Source organism: Macaca thibetana, chromosome 11, assembly GCF_024542745.1.
Source record: "Macaca thibetana thibetana isolate TM-01 chromosome 11, ASM2454274v1, whole genome shotgun sequence".
In the NCBI taxonomy this organism is placed as follows: Eukaryota; Metazoa; Chordata; class Mammalia; order Primates; family Cercopithecidae; genus Macaca; species Macaca thibetana.
Genome location: NC_065588.1, coordinates 127260460 through 127288449, shown reverse-complemented (window position 1 = coordinate 127288449; position 27990 = coordinate 127260460). Strand labels below are relative to the sequence as shown.

The 27990-nt window shown below is 42.5% G+C and overlaps 1 pseudogene; it reads left to right on the top strand.

The window, feature by feature from the left end:
* LOC126931678 (proteasome subunit alpha type-1-like) lies at positions 1-27990 on the top strand (annotated as a pseudogene).

Sequence of the window (27990 nt, the reverse complement as noted above, 5' to 3'; positions counted from 1 at the left end):
ATGCGTCGCGTAGGGGAATTTATCCCCCGAGTGTTACCATCGCCAATTGCACAGCGATTCTGAGGGCCTGCAGCCCGCCAGGGTCCTGGGTGCCGGGGATGCGGGCGTGCATTAGGTAGACCAGCGCCCTATCCCCATAGCACATATTTCAGCTGCACAGCAAATATCTGTGCTCCACAAACAAGTCCCAGAGGACAGGGACCTCCTGCTTGGTTTACCAATAATCACTGAGCATCTAGAAAGGGCTTCGCACAGGTGATCAATAAATATGTATCGAATGAACGAATACAAATAAAAAGACAAGTATGCATTTTGGGCAAGGCATGTTGGCTCACACCTGTAATCCCGGCACCTTGGGAGGCCAAGGTCATCTTGAGTCCAGGCGTTTGAAACCAGCCTAGGCAACATAGTAAGACCCCACCTCTACAACATGCCTGTAGTCCCAGTTACTCAGGAGGCTGAGGCAGAAGGATGGCTTGAGCTCAGGAGGTCGAGACTGTAGTGAGCTATGATCACACCACGGCACTTCAGCCTGAGTGACAGAGGAAGACCCCATTTCAAAAATTTTTTTTAAAAAAAGGAAATCATGCATTTTAAAAATGTGGTTGCATGTTTTTCTTCTTGAGTTTGAAGAGTTCTGGTATATTCTGGATACAAGTCCTGTATCCGATACGTGACTTCCAATTATTTTTGCCCATTCTGGGATATACATACATTTTCATTCTCTTAGTATCATTTGGAGAGAAGAAATTCTTAATTTTGATAAAGTACAATTTATAATCTGTTTCTATTTATAGATCATACTTGTGTCATATCTAGGAATTATTTACTTCACCCAAGATAACAAAGATTTTCTCCTATGTTGTCTTCCTGAATTTTAGCAGTTTTAGGTGTTACAGCTAATTATATTATCCTTTTTGAGTTAATTTTATAGATGATACAAAATATTAATTGAGGCTTGTTTTTTCTGCCTATGGATGTCCAATTTCTACAGCATAATTTGTTGGAAAGATTATCTTTTCTCCATTGAATTTCCTTTGCAGCTTTGCCAAAAATCAATTAACCATATGCCTCTGAGTTCATTTCTGGAATCTCTACTCTGTTCCATTGATCTTTTTGCCTGTCTTTATGCCAATACCACACTGTCTTAATTATGATAACTTTGTAGTAATTCTAAAGTCAGGTAGTGTAAGTCTACCAGCTGTACTGATCTTTCTCAAGTTGTTTTGGCTCTTCTAGGTCCTTTGTACTACCATTTAAACTTTATAATTGCCATGTCAATTTCTTCAAAATCTGCTGAGATTTTTATTGGAATGGCATTGAATTTGTAGATCAACTTGGGGAGAACTGACATCGTAATAATACTGAAACTTCAAACCAAGAGCGCAGTATATGGCTATTCGTTTAGATCTTCTTTCTCTTAGTACTGGGTTATAGTGCAATGTCCTTTACACCTTTTGTGTATACATCATTTTTATGCCTCTGTAAGTTATATTTCTATTTCAATTTCTGCTTGTTCATTATGATTACATAAAATGCAATACATGTTGTATATAGATTTTATATCCTTTTCTTTTTTTCTGGAGACAGAGGCTTCTTCTGCTCTGTCACCTAGGCTGGAGTGCGGTGGCACCATCTCAGCTCACTGCAACCTCTGCCTCCTGGGTTCCAATGATTCTCCTGCTTCAGCCTCCCCAGTAGCTAGGATTACAGGTGCATGCCACCATAATCGGCTATTTTTTTTGTATTTTAATAGAGATAGGGTTTCACTGTATTACCCCGGCTGGCCTCAAACTCCTGAGCTCAGTCAATCTGCCCACCTCGGCCTCCTAAAGTGCTGGGATTACAGGTGTAATCCACCGTGCCTGGCCCACTTTTCAATTATAGCAGCTTTTTTGTAGATCCTATAGAATTTTCTACATATACAATATACCATCTGCAAATAAATAATGCCTTTACACTTTCCTTCCCAATACAGATCCCTTTTATTTCTTTTTCTTGCCTTATTGCATGGGCAACTGCACATTGCACTGTACCTCCAGTACAACGTTGAGTAGACGTGATGAGAACCAGCACCCACCCTTGCCTTGCCCTGATCATAGGAGAAAGTCTTTTTAACTGCTTAAGTATAAATATATATTAACTGTAAATTTTCCATAAATGTCTTTCATAATGATGGGGAAGCCACCTTCTAGTTGTAGTTTGCAGACAGTTTTAATCAGAAATGGATGTTGAAGGCTGTCAAATGCTCACCAGGCTTCTATTGAGATGATCGTGTAATGTAGCACCTGATATGTTTAATTATATTGATTAATTTTTAAATGTCAAGTTAATCTTACATTTCTGGAGTAATGCCTACTTGTTCATGATGTATTATCCTTTATATATACATTTTTTTGGATTTGCTAAAATTTTAAGAATTTTACTGAAATATTGATGTTCAGTGCTATAACTTTCCCTCTAAGAATGTAATGCTAGAAATTTCCCTCTAAGGCCACTTTAACTCATCTCATAAGTTTTGATATGCTGTGTTTTCATTCTCATTTACTTCAAAATGCTAATTTTTCTTTTGGTTCCTTTTTTGACTTACGGGTAGACATGTGTTATTGAGTTTCCAAATACTTAGAGATTTTGCTGAGTTTTTTTTTTATTGATTTCCAATTTTTCCAATTTTTTATTCCACATTACTAAAAAATGTATTTTGTGTAACTTGAAGTCTTTTAAATTTACTGGGACTTTTCTTATGGCCAGAATATGGTTTTCCTTGGTAAATGTTCTGTATGCACTTGAAAAGAACGTGTATTCTACCATTGTTGAGTAGATCGTTTTAAAAGTGTCGACTTGGATGATGATGTTCATGTTGTTCATGATGATGTTCATCTTTACTGAGTATTTGTTCACTTGGTCTATCAATTGTTGAGTGAGGGTGTTAAAATCTCTGACAATATTTGTGGTTTTTCTACTTCTTGCATATCTATCAGTTTTTTCTGTGTATATTTTGATGCTCTTTTATTATGATTATTAAGATTTCTTGATAAATTTACCCCATTTACAATTTTGTAATGATCCTCTTAATTCCTGTTTTTTCTGCCACAAAGTCTACTGTCTCAAATGTTAATATAGTCAATGAACTTCCTTGCTATTCATATTAGCATACTATAACTTTTTCGATTATTTACTTTTAACTTACTTGAGCCTTTATATTTGAAGTGAGTTTCCTGTAAGCAGCATACTAGATTGTCCAATTTGTCATCTCTGTCTTTCAGTTTGAGGTATTTATACCATTTACATTTAATGTGATTATTGGTATGGTTAGATCTAAATCTATTATCTTGCCATTTATTTTCTATTTATCCTATCTATTCTTTGTTTATTTCTTCTACTTTTTCTGCCTTCTATTAAATTAAGTGTTTTAAATGATTCTATTGTATTTCCATGCTTTGCTTATTGGCTATAAATCTTTACTGTATTATTTTAGTAGCTGCATTAGAATGTATCACATTCGTCTTACACCTACCACACTCTACCTTGAGGTAACATTATATCACTTCGTGTATGGTATAAAAGCCTTATAACAATACACTTCCATTTCTCCCTTGTTGGCCTTTGTACTGTTGCCATTATACATTTTACCTCTACATATGTCATAAACCTCATAGGACATTGCTATTATTTTTGCTTTAAACAATCGATTATGACATGAAGAAATTTTAAAAGTAGGTAAAATATTTATATACACACATAGTGACCATAACCAGTGTTCTTTGTTCCATTGTATAGATACAGATTTCCATCTGGTTTCACTATCCTTTTGCATTTCTTATAGTACAGGTCTCCTGGCGATTAATTCTTTCAGCATTTGTTTGTCTAAAGCTTTCTTTTACCTTTGTTTATGAAAGATACTTTTTCTGACTGTAGAATTCTAAACTGGCATTTGGGCATTTTATTTCATGATCAATGCCTTAAAGATGCTGCTCCATTGTCTTTTCCATGAACACTGTTTCTGATGCAAAATCTGCTGTCTTCCTTATCTTTTGTCCTCTAAACAAAATGTGTCTTTCTTTCTCCCTTCCCTGCCATTCTTTGGCTGCTTTGAAGATTTTCTCTTGATTACTAGTTTTAAGCATTTTAATTATAATACACCTTGCTGTGGTTTTATTCAGGTATTTTATGTTTGCAGTTTATTGAGCTTCTTGGACCTGTGAGTTCCATAGCTCTCATAAAATATAGAACTTTTTCAGCAATTATCTTCTCAAATGTTTTGTCTGTCTACCCTGCTCCTCTTATATCTACAGATGGTCCCTGACTTACAATGGAGGACTTAACATTTGATGGGCTTGTTGGGACATAACCACATCATATATTGAGGGCATCTGGATTTAACAGTGGTTCAACTTATGACTTTTTGACTTTAAGATGGGTTTATTGTGATATTGAATGAATTTTCAACTTACAATATATTTTACTTATGATTGGTTTATCAAGGCGTGGCCCTATTGTAATTTGAGAATCATCTGGACACTTGCAGTAATTCCACAGATTACCAATGCTATGTGTGCTCCAAGATTTGTCCTCCCTAATCCTTTTGGGTGGTTCTTTCCCTGGCCTCAGATAATTTCTTCACATGCGCTTATCAGTACTCAGATAAAAAACACAAAGAGGGTCCTCTGCAGGTCTAGGAAGTTCTCTCTGTGCAACTCCCTCCCTGCACCCTGCCCTGAAAACTCAGGTTACCTCTCTTGACCCCCACCTCTCAACTTGGGATGGCTGGGCTCTGCCTGGGCCACCCACGCTGGGCCATGGCCTGAAAACTCTCTCTGGGCAGTAAGCTGGAGTATTTGAAGGGCTCATCCATCAGTTTACCATCTCTCAGGGATCACTATTTTCATTTCTTAAAGTCCAGTCTTTGAAAACCATTGTTTTACATATTTTGTCCATTTTTCACTTCTTTCAGGTGAGAAAGTAAATCCAGTCCCTTTTGCTCCTTTGTGGATAGAAGCAAGTCTAGATTTTTCACTATATATAAATAAATACTTTTTGTTTCTATGTATGTATTTCTTTATTTCTGTTGACTTTATAGAGATGGGTCCCACTGTATTGCCCAGACTGGTCTCAACCTCCTGGACTCAAGTGATCCTTTGTTTCAGCCTCCCAAAGTGCTTGGATTCCAGGCATGAATCACCACACCTGTCCAAAATACTTTTCTGTATTTAAGTCACATTGATTTAGATTTTCTGTCATGTGCAATTTTTAAAAACCTGATAAATACAGCCATCCAATCTGAACTGTTTCATTTCACTTTATTAAAGTGTCATAAATTGTATCAATTAAACATTAATATAGGGGTGCCAAGAATCTTTCTTAAATGCCAATACTTCCATAGGAAATAGGAGCAAAGAGCTATCAATAGTTTCACCTACTCAGATGAATTATTTCTGGTTGCTTTCCTCCTCATTGCTAGCCGAGACTGACCAAACTAAAAATGGAAAGTTTAGTTGAGGGGAAAACAAGAAAAAGTCAAAAATTAGGGGAGGAGGTAGAGTAAGCTTTGGTAGAATCATATACTTGGGTGGAAAGCGGGAAGAGCTCTGTTCCAGGTGAGGCTATTCGTGAGAGACATTTCAGCAAAGACCCAAGAAGATGCCAGGTCATCAGGATCAAACATGGGAAACTGCCATGCTATAGCCTGAATGTTGGTGTTCCCCCCAATATTCATCTGTTGAAATCCTGACCCCCAAATGATGGTATCAGGAGGTGGGGTGTTTGGGAGGCGAGTAGGTCATGAGGGTGGAACTGTCACAAATGGAATTAGTGCCCTCATGACAGGGACCCCAGAGAGCTGCCTCACTCTGCCACCACTTGAGGGCATAGCAACAAGGCATCATCTATGAAGCAGGAAGTGGCCCCTCCCAAGACACTGAATCTGCCAGTGCCTTGTTCTTGAACTTCCCAGCCCCTAGAACTACGAGAAATAAATTTCTGTTGCTTATAAGCCAGCCAGTTTAATGGTACTTATACCATTAAATTTATAGTAGCCCAGATAGGCTAAGACATGCCATTTTGTAGATCAAAATATTAAAATATTGGTAATTTCATATGGTTTCATGAAATGCTATTTTCACAGTTTTGCAATGAGCTGGCCAGTCCACTCAAAGCAACTTGCTTCTGGGGTGTACAACACTGGCTGGTATGCACCAGCCATCCTGTGAGTGGATTTGTTCATTCAACCATGATCCTGACATTAGGGATAAGGCAGTCAACAAGCCCGAAGGACTCTGGTGGAACCCATGGCAATACTAAAGGGAGGGTGGCCAGGAAAGGGCATCTGAGCAGAGATCCAAACATTCAGCAGGAACCAGCCTCTGAAGAACCTGGAGCAATACTCTTCTAGGCAGATGGATTTTAAAATGTTAAGATACCAAGAAGGGTATGAGCCGGGCATATTTAAGAAATAGAATGGGCCGGGCACAGTGACTCATGCCTGTAATCCCAGGACTTTGGGAAGTCAAGGCGGGCAGATCACGAGGTCAGGAGATCGAGACCATCCTGGCTAACACAGTGAAACCCTGTCTCTACTAAAAATACCAAAAATTAGCCGGGCATGGTGGCATGCACCTGTAGTCCCAGCTACTCAGGGGGCTGAGGCAGGAGAATCACTTGAACTGGGGAGGCAGAGGTTGCAGTGAGCCAAGATTGCACCACTGCACTCCAGCCTGGGAGACAGAGTGAGACTCTATCTCAAAAAAACAAACAAAACAAAAGTAGACAGAATGAGGATGTGGCTGGAGAAATATGGAGTCTGACAAGAAGAATCCAAAATCTTGAGATGGGTTTCTGTTTTATTCTAAGTGCCCTCAGATGCCATTAGGAGTGATGAAGTGACATGATTTGGCCTACCTCTTTAAAAACTAACTCTACCCCCTGCTTCAATAATATATTCATGGACTCATCTAGGAATTTAATCCACCACTTTTCACTTTCCTATTTAAACATACCCTTACACATTAGGTTGTCTTAGACCAGGCCTAGTGGCTCATGCTTGCAATCCTGGCACTTTAGAAGGCCAAGGCAGAAGGATTACTTGAAGTCGGGAGTTCTTTTTTGTATTATATTATATTATATATATATATGGCAGTATTTTTATATCTATTATTTATATAATGTATAATATAATAATATATAAAATAATAATATAATAATATGTATTTTTAAGACTAGTCAAGTGCAGTAGTGAGAAGGGGGGAAGAGGAGAACAAGGACTTTGATCTGTGACTGGCCTTGAACAATCAGTTGAGATAACACACTACTTTTGGACCAACTGAGGCCAGCAATTCAAGACCAGCCTGGGCAACATAGTGAGACCCTGTCTCTACCAAAAAATAATTTTTTTTTAATTAGCTAGGTCCAGTGGCCTGCACCTGTAGTCCTAGCTACTCAGGAGGCTGAGGCAGGAGGATTGTTTGAGTCCAGGAAGTTGAGGCTACAGTGAGCCAAGATCATGCCACTGCACTCCAGCCTGGGTGACAGAGTGAGACCCTATCTCAAAAAAAAAAAAAAAAAAAAAAAAAAGCCTGTCTTAGTGCGAGACATTTTCAAAGCACAACTCTGCTCCCAAGGGGTTTCTCTTTCTTCTCTTTCTTCACTAAAGAAAGAAATTTCTGGCATAAATTGTTATTTAACAACTCATCATTTTGGCCCACATTGAGAATGGGGTTTTCAAAGATGAGAGATGCAGTGTGTCGAATGTTTTCGCGGAGAAGCTGACAGCTTCAGAGAGGAACGTACAGTTACGTTACCACATCGAACCCTCATGCTCCTTGCTGACTTTTTCCGAGAGACGGAAACAGCATTACTTTGCCTCCCCTACAAACTTCAGAACCTTGGAGATTTGCCCATCTGCTTAGAGAACGTCAAAGACCAGACACTGATGACTTTTCTTCTGTGGGAACACTCAATTCAGACCTTTCCTTCCCACCGTCTGCTGTCCTCGTCATTTCAAGTTCACTTGATGCAAATATTTTATGCCTCAGGTACAAGGTTGGAGTCAGTAGATAAATTCCTTAAATAATTCCAGACTATAGAAGATACGGAATACAGACAGATCCTCGTTTCCTTTTTTTTTTTTTTTTTTTTGAGACAGAGTCTCGCTCTGTTGCCCAGGCTGCAGTGCAGTGGCGCCATCTCAGCTCACTGCAACCTCTGCCTCCCAGGTTCAAGTGATTCCTCTGCCTCAGCCTCCTGAGTAGCTGGGATTACAGGCCTGCACCACCACATCTGGCTGATTTTTGTATTTTTAGTAGAGACAGGGTATCACCATGTTGGCCAGGCTGCTCTAGAACTCCTGACCTCAGGTAATCTGCCCACCTCGGCCTCCCACTATGCCTGGACCTCATTTCCTTTTAAAAAGACAGGGCAGTCAGGCATGGTGACTCACACCTGTAATCTCAGCACTTTGGGAAGCCGAAGCAGGTGGATTGCTTGAGTCCAGGAGTTTGAGACTAACCTGGCCAACATAGTGAGACCCCATCTGTGTTTTTGAAAACAGAAAAATTAGCCAGGCATGGTGGCATACACCTGTGGCCCCAGCTACTCAGGAGGCTGAGGTGGGAAGATCCCTTGAGCCCCTGAGTTCAAGTCTGCAGTGAGCTATGAGCAGGCCACGGCACTCTAGCCTGGGTAACAGAGCAAGACCCTGTCTCACACACACAAAAAAAGGGCAAATTTTTCTAACATGTACTAGCGTTCTACATACCAAACGCTCTTCTAAGTTCCTTAATCCTCACAGAAATCCTGTGAAGGAAAAGTTACCATATTCTCGTTTTACAGACAAGACAGCCAAAGGAAGAGAGCAAGTGCCTAGGTACATAGCCAGTAAGAGGCAGGGATGGACCAAACCCAGGCAGCCTGTTCCCAAAGCCCGTGTGGCTCAGCCTGTGGGATGCCACCACGCCTGGGCTTTACACCAGAACCTAACAATGGTCACTGCAAACTAGAAAACTGTGGATCCATCTCCCATAGAAATACAGGCACAAAAATGAACAAAGAGAACAGAAATAAATCAGATAAACACTATGACCAAGCACGAAACCTAAGCAGGGCTTTTCCCCAGAAATTCAAGAATGATTGATGTTCAGGAATCTGTCAACATTTAAAAGTTACATCAAACAACTAAGGAAGGGAAAACAAATTTCATATGAAGAGATGCTGAAAAGGCAGTTGGTAAAGTTGAGTAACTATTTCTAATAAAGTCTTTCTAAATAAATTTCTTAAATGTTAAAAATTACTTGTCAAACCCCAAGAATACAGATCATTTAAAACAGCGAATACTGGTCAGGCATGGTGGCTCACATCTGTAATCCCAGCAGTTTGGGAGGCTGAGGCAGGAGGATCGTTTGAACCCAGGAGTTTGACCCCAGCCTGGGCAACATAGTGACATCCTATCTCTATCAAATAATTTTTTTAAAAAACAGTAAGTATTATTACCTTTTCATTTATTATTAGTTAGCTATTTCAGCCTACTTAAGAATATGAGAAAATAAAATAATCAGTATAAACATTAGAAATGTGATAATATAATCTCTTTTGCTGTCTGTGATTACATACCTTGAAAAAGCAAAATACTTGAAAAATAAATGAATGAACAAAAGAAACAAAGAAGTGTGTGAAGACACTTGGATTAAAGATGAATACAGTCTTTAATTTTTTTCTGTAAATTAGCAATAACCAGATAACACTTAAAAATGAAGAAAAATTGGCCGGGCACAGTGGCTCATGCCTGTAATCCCAGCACTTTAGGAGGCCGAGGTGGGCAGATCACGAGGTCACGACATGGAGACCAGCCTGACCAACATGGTGAAACCCCGTTTCTACTAAAAATTACAAAAATTAGCCAGGTGTGGTGGTGGGTACCTGTAGTCCCAGTTACTCGGGAGGCTGAGGCAGGAGAATTGCTTGAGCCGGGAAGCAGAGGTTGCAGTGAGCCGAGATCACACCACTGCACTCCAGCCTAGTGACGGAGTGAGATTCTGTCTCCAAAAAAAAAAAAGTTTCATTTGTCAAAATACAGTTTTTTAAGTAAAAATAGCAGAATAAGATGAATTTTAAAACAAAGTATCTTATTGGATGATGTGAAACAAGATCTACACAAATGGAAAAAGATACTAACTGTAGAAGACTGATTCTCCTCTCATTATTCTAAATATTTTTTTAAGCGTGTAATTGAATCACATTTTCAGTTGGATAAAATGGTTTTAATACATACAGTATAAGAAATGTTCCACAGGTGTGGTGGCTCATGCCTGCAATCCCAGCACTTTGGGACGCCAAGGCAGGTGGATCACTTGAGGCCAGGAGTTTGAGACCTGCCTGGTCAACATGGTGAAACCCTGTCTCTACTAAAAATACAGAAAATGTTAGCTGGGCATGGTGGTGGTGCATGCCTGTAGTCCCAGCTACCTGAGTGGTTGAGGCAGGAGAATCTCTTGAACCCTGGAGGTAGAGGCTGCAGTGAGCCAAGATCGCACCTCTGCACTCCAGCCTGAGCAACAGAGCAAGACTTGTCAAAAAAAAAAAAAGTTCAAGAATAGCCAAGGAAATGGTGGGAAATAAAGGGGATTGCACACCAGAGAGGACAACAGAGTCAGAATCCACTCGGAATCCTGGGGATCTTGGGCTGGAGAAACTGATGGTAGAACAGACGCCCAGAATGGAGCCCTGCTGCATGAGGATTAGCACAGGGCATGGGTGTCACTGCCACGGCGGGAGGTGGGTGGAGGGGCTACTTCCTAAATGCTGCTGCAGCAAACGTGTCATCAGTGTGGGAGAGGGAAAGACGAACCCGACCTGGATCCCTAGACACAGAATAGTTTCCGGAAAGAGTAACACTTTCATGCAAACAAATACAGTTAAAATGTTAAAATAATTTACAAGACTATCCATACAACTTAGATTGGAGGAACCTATTTAGGGCCAACAGAAATCCAGAAGCTGTGATAAAAAGATAAAAAAATATTCAGCCATAATTTTAATTGCATGACCAAAAAAATGTCAAAAATATCAGTACACAAATTAAAAATTAAGAAAATATTAGACAAGTGCAATGGCTCATGCTTGTAATCCCAGCACTTTGGGAGGCGAAGGTGAGTGGCTCACCTGAGGTCAGGAGTTTGAGACCAGCCTGGCCAACATGGCAAAACCCCATCTCTACTAAAAAATACAAAAATTAGCCAGGCATGGTGGTGGGTACCTATAATCCCAGCTACTTGGGAGGCTGAGGCAGGAGAATTGCTTGAACCCAGGAGGTGGAGGTTTCAGTGAGCTGAGATCATACCATTGCAGCACTCCAGCCTGGGTGACAGAGCAAGACTCCGTCTCAAAAAAAAAAAAAAAAAAAAAAAAAAGAGAAAAGAAAAAGAAAGAAAGAAAGAAAATATTTGCACGGCATATGAAATATCAAACGTTATCTTACAAATCAATACCAAATAATGACCAAAAGACAAACAACCTAATTTTTTTTCTTTTTTCTTCTTTTAATTTTAGAGATGGGGTTTCGCCATGTTGCCCAGGCTGGTCTCAAACTCCTGGGCTCAAGCTATCCTCCAACCTCAGCCTTCCAAAGTGTTGGGATTATAGGCATAAGCTACCATGCCCGGCCAAAAATCCACTTTTTTAAAGAATAAAAAAATACAAAGAAGAAACATACAAAGTAAAATGGTCTTTATACAAATGAAGGATGCTCCCACTTCCTTGGAGTCAGGGAAGTGCAAATTCAAATAATAATGAAATATCACTTTATACTCAGTAAATCTTCAAAATGTAAAAGAGTGATATTAGCTGGAAGGATGCAAGGAAGAAAGAAGGTGCTCTTAAACAAGCCTAGAAAGGTGAGTTATCCATTTGGGAGAGCAACCTGGCAATATCTTTTAAATTATTTCCATTCCATCTGGGAATCTATCTTACAGAAATAAAAGCATCAACACATAAGTGAGAATATATATTGCAGAAATATTTGTAGTTAGGAGGAAAGACTAGAAATGGAGTAATAAACTGTCAGTTTAACAAACTGCAGTACTTTATAAAGAGCAAATATTATGCTCCCATTAAAAAGAATGGGTTTATGGAAAGAGAAAGGAATAGATAGATATAGATAGAAAGGTAGGTAGGTAGGTAGGTAGGTAGGTAGACAGACAGATAGATAGATAGACAGACTGATATGGCCAGGCACGGTGGCTCACATCTGTAATCCCAGCACTTTGGGAGGCCAAGGTGGGTGAATCACCTGAGGTCAAGAGTTGAAGACCAATCTGGCCAACATGGTGAAACCCCATCTCTACTAAAAATACAAAAATTAGCCTGACATGGTGGCAGGTGCCTGCAATCCCAGCTACTTGGGAGGCTAAGGCAGGAGAATCGCTTGAACCCAGGAAGCAGAGGTTGCAATGAGCAGAGACTGTGCCAGCCTGGGCAACAAGAATGAAACTCTGTCTCAAAAAAAAAAAAAAAAAAAAGATAGACAGACAGATAGATGAGTGGCAAGACAAGCGTAGTAAAATGTCAATGGTAGATTCAAGGTGGTGGGTATATGAGAGTTTGGGGGAATTTGTTGACTTGAACAAATTGAAGGTAGTTCCACTATGTATTGCTAAGTAAAATAAGTTAAGTGTGGGTGAGTAGATGAGTCCCATTTTTTGTAAAACAAACAATGGAAAGACACTACAAAGGCAAATTTAATGAACTTTCATATATACAAAGAAGTATCGCTTAAAAGGTATAAGAAAAAATGACTCCATATACTTAAAAAAAATCCCACAGGCCAGGCGCGGTGGCTCAAGCCTGTAATCCCAGCACTTTGGGAGACCGAGACGGGCAGATCACGAGGTCAGGAGATGGAGACCATCCTGGCTAACACGGTGAAACCCCGTCTCTACTAAAAAATACAAAAAAAACTAGCCGGGCGAGGTGGCGGGCGCCTGTAGTTCCAGCTACTCTGGAGGCTGAGGCAGGAGAATGGCGTGAACCCGGGAGGCGGAGCTTGCAGTGAGCCGAGATCTGGCCACTGCACTCCAGCCTGGGTGACAGAGCAATACTCCGTCTCAAAAAAAAAACAAAAAAAACAAAAAAAAAAATCCCACCAAAAAAATTTAAAATACGTCTAAATAAGCTTAAGAACTCTACAAGAACTGAGTGAAGAAAACCCTTACTATATTAATGTTTTAATGTGAAAAATAGAAAGAAATATTATATTCTTGGAGAGAGGACTGTATTAGTCAGTTAGGGCTGCCATAATAAAGTTCCGCACATCTTTTGCCTTAAACAACAAAATGTATAAAACGTATTCTCTCACAGTTCCGGAGCCTGCAGGTTCAAGACCAAGGTCAGCAGGTGGATTTCTGCTGGGGGCTCTCTCCTTGGCTTGCAGACGGCCGCCTTCTTGCCTGTGTCCTCGTATGGTTTTTCTCTCTGTGTTCGTCCATCCCTGGTATCTCCTTGAATGTCTGACTCTCCTCTTCTTATAAGGACATAAGTCAGATTAGAACAGGACCCACCCTAAGGGCCTCGTTTTAACTTAATCACCTTTTTAAAGACTATCTCCAAACACAATCACATTCTGAGTACCAGGGGTTAAGGCTTCAACACATGAGTTTCAGGGTGTGAAGGCACACAATTCAGCCCTGAACAAGGACTCAATATCATAAAGGTGTTCTTGTCTCTGTTGATTTATAAATATGAAGTGTTGCTAACACAAATACTATAACTAGATTCTTTTCTTGCATTGGGTTCTGTTTTGTTGGAACTAGATTATGAGGAAAAATAAACAAGAAAGAGTAGCCAGAAAAAAAGTGTGTGTGTATATATATATTTTTTTCATATATATATTCATATATATATGAAGAGGATGGATTATGAAGTCACAATAGTTAAAACCTTGTGGCATTGACACAAAAATAGATCATTGTAATGCTATCAAAAGCACAGGAACATGCCTCAGTACAAATAAGAATATAACATATGATAAGTTTGACATCTCAGAGAAATTACGGGTAACTCTTCAATAATGGTGTTGAAACATAGGCATAACTATCTTGAAAAAGAAAATAAGGCTGGGTGCATCAGCTCAGGCCTGTAATCCCAGCACTTTGGGAGGCCAAGATGGGTGGATCACTTGAGGTCAGGAGTTTGAGACCAGCCTGGCCAACATGATGAAACCCGTCTCTACTAAAAATACAAAAATTAGCTGGGCGTGGTGGAGTGTGCCTGTAGTCCTAGCTACTCAGGAGGCTGAGGCACGAGAATCTCTTGAACCGGGAGGTGGAGGTTGCAGTGAGCCGAGATCACGATACTGCATTCTAGCCTCGATGACAGTATAAGATTCTGTCTCAAAAAAATTACATAAAAATGCAATAGCAAAAGGTAAATGATGAACTGGGAAAAAATGTTTGCATCTCATTACAAAGGATGTTCTTCATAATAAAGAGCTCCTAGAAATGGATTTTCAAAAAGGAAAGGCAACTAACAAAGAAAATAGAGAAAGGAAGGCTACAAGCATGCAACTTACAAATAACTAGGAATAGCTGTTCCACAAGTGAAGCGGTTAAATCTCACCTGTGATAAGATAAATGCAAATTAAAGCCACATGAAATTACATTTTTCAGTTATCAGAATGGCAAAGTTCCAAAAGTTTAATAACACAGGCTGGTATCAAAGCTATGGGAGAAAGACAGCACCCCCACTCTGCTAATGGGAATGTGAACAGCACAAGAGTTCAGGCCGTTAAGCAACAGCTACCGACGTTCATCTGTAACCCAACAATTCCACTTCTAGGAGTTGGTCCTGCAGATATATTTGCACATATGCAAAATAACAAATGTGCAAGAACATATTCACAGTGCTGTTTGTAATAATTAAATATTATAACCAACCCAAAATGTCCTCAATAGGGGGCTGGTTATTAAATTTTGATGCATCCATCCAGGCTCAATGGTATACAACTACTTAGAGAGATCTCAATACTCACTGTGAAATTATCTCCAGAATACGCTCTTATGTGAAAAAGCCAAATGCATATTGTCTAAACAAACTAGCTTTTGTTTGCTTTTATAACTGGTGGAAGACTAAGAGTCTACATTCTTTTTTTTTTTTCTTTTTGAGACAGAGTCTCCCTCTGTTGCCCAGGCTGGAGTGCAGTTGCGCAATCTCAGCTCACTGCAAGATCCGCCTCCTGGGTTCACGCCATTCTCCTGCCTCAGCCTCCCGAGTAGCTGGGACTACAGGCGCCTGCCACCACGCCCGGCTAGTTTTTTGTATTTTTTAGTAGAGACAGGGTTTCACCGTGTTAGCCCGGATGGTCTCGATCTCCTGACCTTGTGATCCGCCCGCCTTGGCCTCCCAAAGTGCTGGGATTACAGGCGTGAGCCACTGCGCCCGGCCTAAGAGTCTATATTCTTACGTGTTTGAGCATAAACAAATTATGACAGGACGTATAGGAAACCAATACAAGCCAGTGTCTATTGGGGTGAGACAAAGATTGCTGGATGGGGAGAGACTTCCCACCGGTGTGCCTGTCGGCACTTTGTGGGCTGTGGATCATGTGAGTGTGTAAGTGTTCCCTGTTCAAATAATCAAAAGTATTAACATTCACCTGTGACGGTAAATATTAGATGTCAACTTGTTTGGACTGAAGGAGGCGTAGATGGCGGGTGAAGTATGGTTCCTGGGCGTGAGGATGTTGCCAGAGGAGATGGACATTTGAGTCGGTGGACTGGGCGAGGAAACCTACCCTCAATGTGGGTGGGCACCATCCAGTGGGCTGCCAGCGCGGCTGGAACAAGGCAGGAGGAAGATGGGATGACCTGGCTTGCCGGGTCTCCTGGCTTCCTTCTTTCTCCTGTGCTGGATGCTTCCTCCCTCTCCTTCTGCCCTTGGACATCAGCCTCCAGGTTCTCCTGCCTTTGGACTCTGGGACTTGCACCAGTGGCTTCTGGAAGCTCGCAAGCCTTCCGCCACAGACAGAAGGTGGCACTGTCGGCTTTCTTGGTTTGAGGCTTTTGGACTGAGCCACTACTGGCTTCTCTCTCACCCAGCTTGCAGACGGCCTATCCTGGGACCTCGTCTTGTGATCGTGTGAGCCAATTTTCCCTAATAAGTTCCTTTCATGTATACATACATTGTGTTGGTTCTGTCCCTCTGGGGAACCCTAAGACACCATCAAATCTGTGCACACACGCACAACACACACAAGCGCACACACAGTGTGACAACGGAGAAAGCATGGAAGAATAGACCACCAGGCTGTTACTTGGTGAGGCAAGATGGAAGGAAAATAAAATGACTGTGCTTTTTAAGTCTCTGAGAAACCGTCACATACAATGACTTGCGCCAGAATGCACAGAAGCTTGTCTCAGAGTGCGGTACTGTGGATGGCTGTGGTATTTCTATATACTGTCTGAATATGTTTATAATTAACATCCACTCGTGTAATTAGAAAAAAATGGTAATTTTCATTTCCTTGCTGGGTGCAGTGGCTCACACCTGTAATCACAGCACTTTGGGAGGCTGAGGCGGGCGGATCACCTGAGGCCAGGAGTTTAACAACAGCCTGGCCAATATGATGAAACCTTGTCTCTACACAAATACAAAAAAAAAGTGGCCAGGCATGGTGGATTTCAGTCTCTCTAGCAGGTGGGATTACAGGTGCCTGCCACCACGCCGGGCTTTTTTCTTTTTTTTTGTCTTTAGTGGAGACGGGGTTTCGCCATGTTGGCCAGGCTGGTCTTGAACTACTGACCTCAAGTGATCCATCTGCCTTGGCCTCCCAAAGTGCTGGGATTATAGGCGGGAGCCACCATGCCCGGCCAATAATAATAATTTTAAGACTTTTTAAATAAATGCCTATGTTAACATTGTTGATTGACCAAAAAAATCCCTCTTTTCACAGTAGCTATGGCAGCGCTGGGCCTAGTGGTGTCACAGAGGCTCATAGGCACAGGGTGGACGACATCCTGCGTGTCCTGGCTGTGGGACCTTGGCTGGCCATTAGAATTACCATGAGACTCCATTAAAACACAACAGCTTCTCATTATCCAAATATCCTCATGGAGGTTGCTAGAGGAGGTGAAAGTCATCAACACCCGACGTTATTCACTGTTGATCACTTACAAAACGGCTCCCCAGCATCTCCCCCTGCCTCATGTTGGCACCTATCATCCAAGTCAGGGAGTCAAAATCCCAGGCCTTGGTCATCCTGGCCCTCCCTAATGAATGGAATCAGAGTTAAATCAGTTAAAAAAGACATTGCAAATCCTGCAACAGAAGATCACTTGGGGCCAGGTGTGATGGCACATGCCTGTAATCCGAGCATTCTGGGAGGCCAAGGCAGGTGGATTGCTTCACCTCAGGAGTTCAAGACCAGCCTGGGCCATGTGGCAAAATCCTGCCTCTATAAAAACTACAGAAATTAGCTAAGTGTCGTGGCGAACCCCTATAATCCCAGCTACTTGGGAGGCTGAGGTGGGAGGATGGCTTGAGCCCAGGAGGCGGAGGTTGCAGTGAGGTGAGATCACACCACTGCACTCCAGCCTGGGCGTCAGAGTGAGACCCTGTCTCAAAAAAAGGAAAGAAAAAAACAGAGGGTCCCTTGGGAGAATTTCCCAAATGTCCGTGAGGACAATCAATGTCCATAAGAGAATATTCTGAGGACAGAAGACGAAGAAAGGGCCTCCAGGAAGGTGATGAAGCCCTGAAGTATTTTCACACAAATCTCTTCTTATGATTATGCTGTGAAAACCGAGTGTGAATTGAAGAATAAACTATAATTCTACCATACAAATTATGTTCCTCCCAAATGAACGCAGTTCCTTTTTTGCTTTGTTCCAAGAATCAGCATATAATTTCAATTATGAAATCCATAGCATCAAATCCAAAACTTGTCACATTGTAACTCTGAGATTCCCGTCCTCGTGTTAAGTAGACTCTTTTCAAGTGACTACTTTTAATACCAATTATCTTTGGATAACAAGGCCTTCCTATGGCATGTATTACAGAGCTTTATTAAACTCGAGCACTGTGAGGACTTAATGGGATTAAATATTGGGTGATTTAATCATAGGAGAATCCCGAGCCAGCACAATTTCCATCTGTCTCAACATCTCAGCAGTGATGTTGCCTCTGATGAGCACCGTCAGCCCTGCCATCCTCAGCCCCTGCAGTAATCCTCGATTGTTAGACACGAAATTCCAGGTGCCCTCAGCCTTCAAGGCCAGGCCGTAGACCCTACACACTCCTGCCTTTCCTTCTGTGCTAGCCTCATTAAGATGAAGGGCAAATACTCCCACTATTTCAAACTCGACTCAATGTCTCTACAATGAAAATAATTTTTAAAATTCTGGGGAAAACATTACAAATTTAACCATAGATTGATTTGTTTTTTTTTTTTTTTTGAGACAGGGTCTCACTCTGTTGCCCAGGCTGGAGTGCAGTGGTGTGATCACAGCTCACTGCAGCCTCGAGCTCCAGGGCTCAAGCAATCCTCCCACCTCAGCCTCCTAAATTGCTGGGATTACAGGTGAGTGCCACCATGCCTGGCTAATTTTTGTATTTTTAGTAGAGACGTGGCTTCACCATGTTGCCCAGGCTGACAATTTCTATGTTATATCAACATGTTATGAAGCATGCTGAGCCCCCTCTACACACACACACACACATATGCATGCACACACACACACACATGCACACACACATGCATGTACACACACACACACCCATGCATGCACACACACACATGCACACACACATGCATGCACATGCACACATGCACGCACACACACACATGCACACACACATGCACGCACACACACATGCACGCACACATGCACGCGCACACACATGCACGCACACATGCACGCGCACACACATGCATGCACACACACATGCACGCACACACACATGCATGCACACACACATGCATGCACACACACACATGCATGCACACATACACACACATAAGCACCATGAGAGCAGAGACATGTGTGTCTCATTTACAGGTAAACGGCAAAGTCCAACTTATAACAAGAACTCACAAATTCAAATGCCTGTAAACTAGCGCCTACACCAAGTATGAGCAAGCAGGCCCACATTTTGCAGAAGCCGGAGTCCTGGTGATCTGCTGAACTCTGTCCCTCCACACAGAAACGGGCATGGCCAGATCATCTCATTTCTCGGGGGAAAATGTAAATCCACACTTTCATGAGAATTTTTTTTTAATTTTAGAGACAAAGCCTTGCTTTGTTGCCCAGGCCAGCCTCGAACTCCTGGCCTCAAGAGATCTTTCCACCTCAGTCTCCCAAAGTGCTGGAATTACAGGTGTGAGTCATTCCATCTGGTCCTGAAATGTTTTAAGTTGCATAAATGTTTTTAAATGACCTTGGCCAAAACAGAATACGTTGCTGGTGGAAATGAAAATGGTTTTGAGCCCTAAAGGGAAGAATTTGGCAGTATTTAGCCAAATTGAATATGCCTTTACACTTTGACCCCAGTCTCACTTCTTCTACAAAGATGCTCTGGCACAACTATATGAAATTATAAGTGCACAAGACTGTATTCGTCTGTTCTCACGCTGCTGTGAAGAAATACCCAAGACCGGGTAATTTATAAAGAAAAGAAAGGACGTTTAATTGACTCACAGTTCTGCATGGCTGGGAAGGCCTCAGGAAACTTACAATCATGATGGACGGCACCCCTTCACAGGGCGGCAGAAAAGAGAATGAGTGCTGAGCGAAGGGGGAAATGCCAGACACTTAGAAAACCATCAGATCTCGTGAGATTCACTCATTATCACGAGAATAGCCTGGGGGAAACTGCCCTTGTGATTCAATGACATCCACCTGGTCCTGCCCTTGACCTATGGGAATTATTACAAGTCAAGGTGAGATTTGGGTGGGGACACAGAGCTACACCATATCAACTTTCATTACAAAAGACTGGAAATAACCCACATGTTGTTCAAGAGGGTCTCATTGAACATATCCTGGATTATAATATGATGTGAGGTAATACCTATGCTGTTATAAAAATGAATTCAAAAGATCCAGGGATTTATTAATACTTTTCGCTTTCAAAAAAAATGTTTCCTACCTCTGTCCCCCAGACAGTCGAGTGGCAATGACCAACTGGCGACAGCAAACATCTTGTGCCCCTAGACCCAGGTCTCTGCAGAGCATTTCTCGTTAACGAGAGTCAGGGCTTGCTGGGGAAACTCTGACACTTAGTCTGGAGCCAGAGATATGTACGGTGATTCCAGGACATTTTGTCAAGACTGAAAGTAAAAATGTTATTAAACAGGAAAAGTGTCATACTGCAATGATGCCAAAGACAGTGGAATTTGACCATCAAAAAAAAAAGAATGACCAGGTGTGGTGGCTCATGCTTGTAATCCCAGCACTTTGGGAAGCCAAGGCAGGCGGATCACTTGAGGTCAGGAGTTCAAGACCAGCCTGGCCAACATGGTAAAACCCCATCTCCACTACAAATACAAAAAAGATTAGCTGGGTGTGGTGGTGCGTGCCTGTAATTCCAGCTATTCAGGAGGCTGAGGCATGAGAATTGCATGAGCCCAGGAGACGGAGGTTGCAGTGAGCCGAGACCTCACCACTGCACTCCAGCCTGGGCAACAGAGAGAGACTCCATCTCAAAAAAAAAAAAAAAAAAAAAAAAAGAAAGAAAGAAAGAAAAAGGAAAAGAAAATAATGATTGCAATATGTGGAACCACACCAAATGCATACAAATCTATGCCCACATGAGACTGCAAAGGGGAATACTCATCCGCGGCTTCTGCAAGTGGCCAGGGCACCAAATCAGTATCCAGAAAATTGATCAGGAAAAAAATCAAGTATTAATTCTGTATTTTAGGATAACCAAATGGTTGATGGAGAAAAGCCATTCTGTACAAGACAATCACACCTGACAAATGCAGGTGTAATAGGATAAGCAAAGTAACACATCACAATCATTTATTAATAGATAAAATAGTGGATCTCTTAGTCATCAAAGATTGCAGTCATTTATTGATAGATAAAATGGTGGATCTATCTACTCAATGACTGCTGTGAAACTTTTATTAATGAGCTTTTGTTGCTGTTGTTTCTTGTTTGTTTGTTTTGAGACAGGGTCTCACTCTGTCACTCAGGCTGGAGTGCAGTGGTGCACTGTAGCTCACTGCAACCTCTGCCTCCTGGGCTCAGGTGATCCTCCCACCTCAGCCTCCCAAGTGGCTGGGACTATAGGCACACACCACCACACCAAGCTAACTTTTGTATTTTTTTAGAGACTGGGTCTCACCATGCTGCCCAGGCTGGTCAGTGAGTTTTTTTATTACAGACATTTTCACACATATAGCAAAGTAGACCTTTTAAAACCTTATTAGCACACAAAAAATGAACAGCAATTCCTTAGAATCATCAAATATAGAGTCCTCAAATGTCTTTATCTAGCAAATATTTTTCTTCAACATTAAAATCAAGATCCAAACTAGTTCCAGAGATGGCCTTCAATCCACGAGGCTCTTAGGTCTCTTTTAAGCTGCAATCTTACAATTCCACCCCTTGCTCTTTGTTGTAGTTTTTCTAGAAGGAAATCACTGTTCCATTGAGTTCCACACATTCTGGACTTTGCTGATTTTGGGGAGTGTAATTTATCTTAATCTTTCGGATCCTGAATTCCTATGAAATTGTAGTTTAAAAGCTGGATTCAACGTTTTGGCAATGACATTTTGCAGGTGGAATTTTCAGCACCAGCATCTCGGTAAGAAAGGCATAAAAAGGCACCAGGGCATCTGCAGTTCCTGAAAGCAGAACCCCAACAAGTCAACAAGCTCTCCACCGAAGCAAAGAGCAAAGTGGGAGGCCGCTGTGAGGAACCCAGGGAGCCCGGCAGGTGCTGGGGCATCAGTACCTCAGAGCAGCTGCTACGCACTGAATGTCTCTGCACCAAGATTCCCATGTTGGAGCCTTGACTCCCAGTGTGGTTGTTTTTCGAGTAAGGCAGGAATTAAGGTTCCATAAGGTCTAGGGGCAGGACTCAAATCCATCCTTTTTTTTTGAGACAGAGTCTCACTCTGTCGCCCAGACTGGAGTGCAGTGGTGCGATCTTGGCTCCCCGCAAGCTCCGCCTCCCGGGTTCACACCATTCTCCTGCCTCAGCCTCCTGAGTAGCTGGGACTACAGGTGCCGCCACCACGCCCGGCTAATTTTTTGTATTTTTGGTAGAGACGGGGTTTCACCGTGTTAGCAAGGATGGTCTGGATCTCCTGACCTCGTGATCCGCCCGCCTCGGCCTCCCAAAGTGCTGGGATTACAGGCATGAGCCACAGCGCCTGACCTCAAATCCATCATTTATTATTTATTTATTTATTTACTTATTTATTTATGTATTTAATTTTAAAGACAAGGTCTGGCTCTATCGCCCAGGCTGGAGTGCGGTGGTGTGATCTTGGCTCACTGCAATCTCCACCTCCTGGGCTCATGCCATCCTCCCACCTCAGCCTTCCCAGTAGCTGGGACTACAGGCACCCATGACCATACCTGGTTAATTTTTATATTTTTTGTAGAGACAGGGTTTCACCATGTCGCCCAGGCTGGTCTCGAACTTGTGAGCTCCAGTGATCTGCCCACGTTGGCGTCCCAAAGTGATGGGATTACAGGCGTGAGCCACCATGCCTGACCATATTTTTAATTATTTTTAGTAGAGATGGGGGTCTCCCTATGTTACCCAGGCTGGTCTCAAACTCCTGGCCTCAAGTGATCCTCCCACCTCAGCTTCCTGAGTAGCTGGGCTGACTTACTGTCATTATCCACCGTGCCCAACTAAAATCAGTCAAAAAAAAAAAAAAAAAAAAAAAAAAACCCTGAAATACTTAACCTACCTGACTTCAAGGCTTAAAATTACATAAATCAAGGCCAAGTGTGGTGGCTCACACTTGTAATCACAGCACTTTTTGGGGCCAAAAAATACAAAAATTAGCCAGATGTGGTGGTACACACCTGTAGTCCCAGCTACTTGGAAGGCTGATGTGGGAAGATCACTTGAGCCTGGAAGATCAAGGCTGCAATGAGCCAAGATTGTGCCACTGCACTCCAGCCTGGGAGACAAAGTGAAGCCTTATCTCAAACAAACAAACAAGAGCAGCAAAACTACATAAATCAAAATACCTTGTCAGAAAGATAGTCACAGAGATCAATGACACAGAATTTGCAAGTTTAGGAACAGACCCACCCAGGTTTTGTCAATGGATTTTCAACAAGATGTCCAAGTAACTTAACACAGAAAGGAAATTATTTGCAACAAATGGTGCTGTATCAACTGGATACTCATGTGGGGAACAAAAATGACTCTTAACGCCTGACACCATATACAAGTTTAATCCAAAATACATCACAGAGGTATATGTAAAATCCAAAACTATGAGTCTCTAGAACGGGAAGAAAATCTTGGTGATATGGCATAGACCACAAGAGAAAAAAATTAACTAGACGTCATCAAAATTAAAATATCTTTTTCTGGCAGGGCGCGGTGGCTCACGCCTGTCATCCCAGCACTTTAGGAGGCCAAGGCAGGAGGATCACTTGAGGTCGGAGGTGTGAGACCAGCCTGGTCAACATGGTGAAACCTTGTCTCTACTAAAAATACAAAAATTAGCTGGGCATGGTGGTGCGTGCCTGTAATCCCAGCTACTCAGGAGGCTGAGGCAGGAGAATCACTTGAACCTGGATGGCAGAGATTGCAGTGAGCAGAGATCGTGCCACTATACTCCAGCCTAGGCAACAAAGTGAGACTCGGTCTCAAAAAATAAACAATAAAAATAAAATAAAATATTTTGCTCTTTGAAATAACCCATTTTTAAAAATAGAAAGGCAAGGTATCCATTGAAGAAAACATTTGCACCACACATGCCAGAGAAAGAACTTACATCCAGAACACGGGAGAACTCTTAAAAGCCAATAACCAGAAAACAAATAACCCACTTTTTAAAAAAGGCGATAGATATTTCGTAGGATAATATTTGTAAATAACCAATAAGCACATGAAAAAACATGCCCCATGCCGGGTGCAGTGGCTCACGCCTATAATCCCAGCACTTTGGGAAGCTGAGATGGGCGGATCACCTGAGGTCAGGAGTTCGAGACCAGCCTGGCCAACATGGCGAAACCCCATCTTTACTAAAAATACAAAAATTAGCCAGGCATGGTGGCATGCGCCAGTAATCAAGCTACTTGGGAGGCTGAGGCAGCAGAATTGCTTGAACCCAGGAGGCGGAGGTTGCAGTGAGCTAAGTTCCTACCACTGAGCTCTAGCCTGGGTGACAGAGGAAGACTCGTCTCAAACAGAAAAGAAGAAGGAGAAGAAGAAAAAGAAGAAGGAGAAGAAGAAAAAGAAGAAGGAGAAGGAGAAGGAAGGAAGAAGAAAGAAGAAAGAAGAAGAAGGAAGAAGGAAGAGGAAAGAAAGAAGAAAGAAGGAGGAGGAGGAGGAGGAGGAGGAGAAGGAGAAGAAGGAGGAGGAGAAGAAAGAGAAAAAATGTTCCTCACCATCATCAGGGAAACAAAAAACACAAATTAAAACCACAATTGGACACCAGCACATGCTTGTGAACAACAGGCATTGTCTCCCACACTGCTGGTGGCAATATAAAATGGTATAAATCCTAGAAAAAAATAGGACTTTCTTTCTTAAAACAGTAAACATACACTACCATATGACCCAGTCATTTCAGACTTGCTCCAGAGGAAAAAAATACACGCCCACATAAGGACTGGTATACAAACATTCCCCACAGCTGTATTTCTAATAGCCAAAAGCTGGAAACAACCGAAATACCCATGAAATGAAGAGGGCGGGCATTTCATGGACAAAGGAAGGGTGATGTATCCATACAGTGGGGTGTTACTCAGCAATTTAAAAAGCAAGCTACTGACACAAGTTACAGCACAGTTGAATCTCAGAAGTACACAAAGTGAGAGAAGCCAGACAGAACCACAGCCAGGCACGATGGCTCACACCTGTAATCCCAGCACTTTGGGAGGCAGAGGCAGGAGGATCGCTTGAGGTTGGGAGTTCAAGACCAGTCTGGGCAACACGGCGAAACCCTGTCTGTACTAAAAATTAAAAAAATTAGCCGGTTGTGGTGGTGGGCACCTGTAATCCCAGCTACTCTGGAGGCTGAGGCAGGATAATGGCTTGAACCCGGGAGGCAGAGGTTGCAGTGAGCTGAGATCATGCCACTGCTCTCCAGCCTGGGTGACAGTGAGACTTTGTCTCAAAAAAAAAAAAAGAAAAGAAAAGAAAAATAGAATACACTGTATGATTCTATTTGTATAAATTTCTGGAACATGAAAACTAGCATACAATGACAGAAACCAGATCCTGGGTATGAAAAACCAATGAGAAAACACATCCTGGGGATGGCGTGGAGGGAGGGATGGGTAGTGGAGGTAGGGATGGGTAGTGGAGGTAGGGATGGATAGTGGAGGGAGGGATGGGTAGTGGAGGGAGGGATGGGTAGTGGAGGGAGGGATGGGTAGTGGAGGGAGGGGATGGATAGTGGAGGGAGGGATGGGTAGTGGAGGGAGGGATGGGTAGTGGAGGTAGGGATGGATAGTGGAGGGAGGGATGGATAGTGGAGGGAGGGATGGGTAGTGGAGGGAGGGATGGATAGTGGAGGGAGGGATGGGTAGTGGAGGGAGGGATGGGTATAGACGGGCACTAGAAACTTTTGGGGTCATAGAAATAGCTGCTACCTTGAGTGTTATGGATGTGAAACTCCACATGCATGTCAAAAACAAAGGCTACACCAACAATATCTGCGCTTTAGTGTACTTCAATTAAACCTCCATAAAACTGAAGTTAAAAATAAATGACAAGATGAAACCAATTCAAAATGAGGAATAAGTATAGAAGATCAGAAAAGAAGATCTAATGTAAATTTAATATGAGTTGCTGAAGAGGAAAACCAAGGCAGTAATACAAAATAATATTAAAAAGTATATTTGGGCCTGGCGTGATGGCTCAGGCCTGTAATCCCAGCACTTTGGGGGGCCAAGGCAGGTGGATCCCTTGAGGTCAGGAGTTCGAGACCAGACTGGCCAACATAGTGAAACCCCATCTCTACTGAAAAAGAAAAATACACTCACACAAAAATTAGCCGGGCATGGTGGCGGGCGCCTGTAATCCCAGCTACTTAGGAGGCTGAGGCAGGAGAATCGCTTGAACCTGGGAGGCAGAGGTTGCAGTGAGCTGAGATCACCCCACTGCACTCCAGCCTGGGGACAGAGTGAGACTCCATCTAAAAAAAAAAAGTATGTTTTGAGAAGTGTTTCCTGAAATGAAAAAAGACTTGAAATTAGGTATTGAAAGGGCACAATATCTAGGAAAATCAACCCCAAGTGGCTAAGCCCATGTTGCTTCAGACCATCTAAATGACTGGAGGGACACGGGGACTGCTGGTTGGAATGGAATATACACCTCCTTGCAGAATTAGGACGAATGCCTACAGGAGAGAGTGATGTCATGTGACAGCTATGGGTTCCGACAATGTCAATACAGTCCAACTATCAAAATGAAGAAAAAAGTATTTGTGCACATTACTGAATTTTGTTACATATCAATTTCAGCAAGGATTCAAAGGAGGCATATGGAGAGCATATTAAAAGTAGGTCGGGCACGGTAGCTCACGCCTGTAATCCCAGCACTTTGGGAGGCCAAGGTGGGTGGATCACGAGGTCAGGAGATGGAGACCATCCTGGCTAACACGGTGAAACCCTGTCTCTACTAAAAAACGCAAAAAAAAAAAAAAAAAAATTAGCCGGGACTGGCGGCGGGCGCCTGTAGTCCCAGCTACTTGGGAGGCTGAGGCAGGAGAATGGCTTGAACCCGGGAGGTGGAGCTTGCAATGAGCCAAGATCACGTCACTGCACTCCAGCCTGGGTGACAGAGCGAGACTCATTCTCAAAAAAAAAAAAAAAAAAAAAAGAAGTGTAGAACTGGGCCAGGCGCGGTGGCTCACACCTGTAAACCCAGCACTTCGGGAAGCCGAGGTGGGTGGATTGCTTGAGCTTGAGAGTTCGAGACCAACCTGGGCTGACAGTTGTGTAATTTTATGCACCAGGAGTGTTTGGATTCCAGATTTGTATTTGATAGACCCCTTCCAGTGTCTCGTATCTCTAATTGGAAACCAAACCCAGATACCAACACTGCGATACGGCCTGAGACCATATGGTGCTGGGCTGCTTATCGCTGGTGATAATGCTGCAGGCCCTCACATTTTCCAAACCTGTCCATCTGGTAACGATTTTGACTGCAGAGCTAATGTCCATTGGAGCCTGTTTTCAGTCCGCTCGTGCTTACTTGGAGAGACATATGTCTGAATTTATGGAGTGCAATTTAAAGGAACTGGCTAAACATGGTCTGCATGCCTTAAGAGAGACACTTCCGACTGGGCACGGTGGCTCACGCCTGTAATTCCAGCACTTTGGGAGGCCGAGGCAGGTGGATCATCCAAGGTCAGGAGTTCGAGACTAGCCTGGCCAACATGGTGAAACCCCACCTCTACTAAAAATACAAAAAATATTAGCCGGTCATGGTGGCATGTGCCTGTAATCCCAGCTACTAGTGGGTGCTGAGGCAGGACAATTGCTTGAACCCGGGAAGTAGAGATTTCAGTAAGCCAAGATCATGCCACTGCACTCCAGCCTGGGTGACAGAGCGAGACTCTGTCTCAAAAAAAAAAAAAAAAAAAAAAAAGAGAGAGACACTTCCTACAGAACAGGACCCGGCTAAACAGGACGTTTCCATTGGAATTGTTGGTAAAGACTTTGGAGTTTACAATCTATGATGATGATGATATGTGTCCATTCCTGGAAGGTCTTGAAGAAAGGCCACAGAGAAAGGCACAGCTGCTCAACCTGCTGATAAACCTGCAGAAAGGCTGATAAACCAATGGAATGTTAG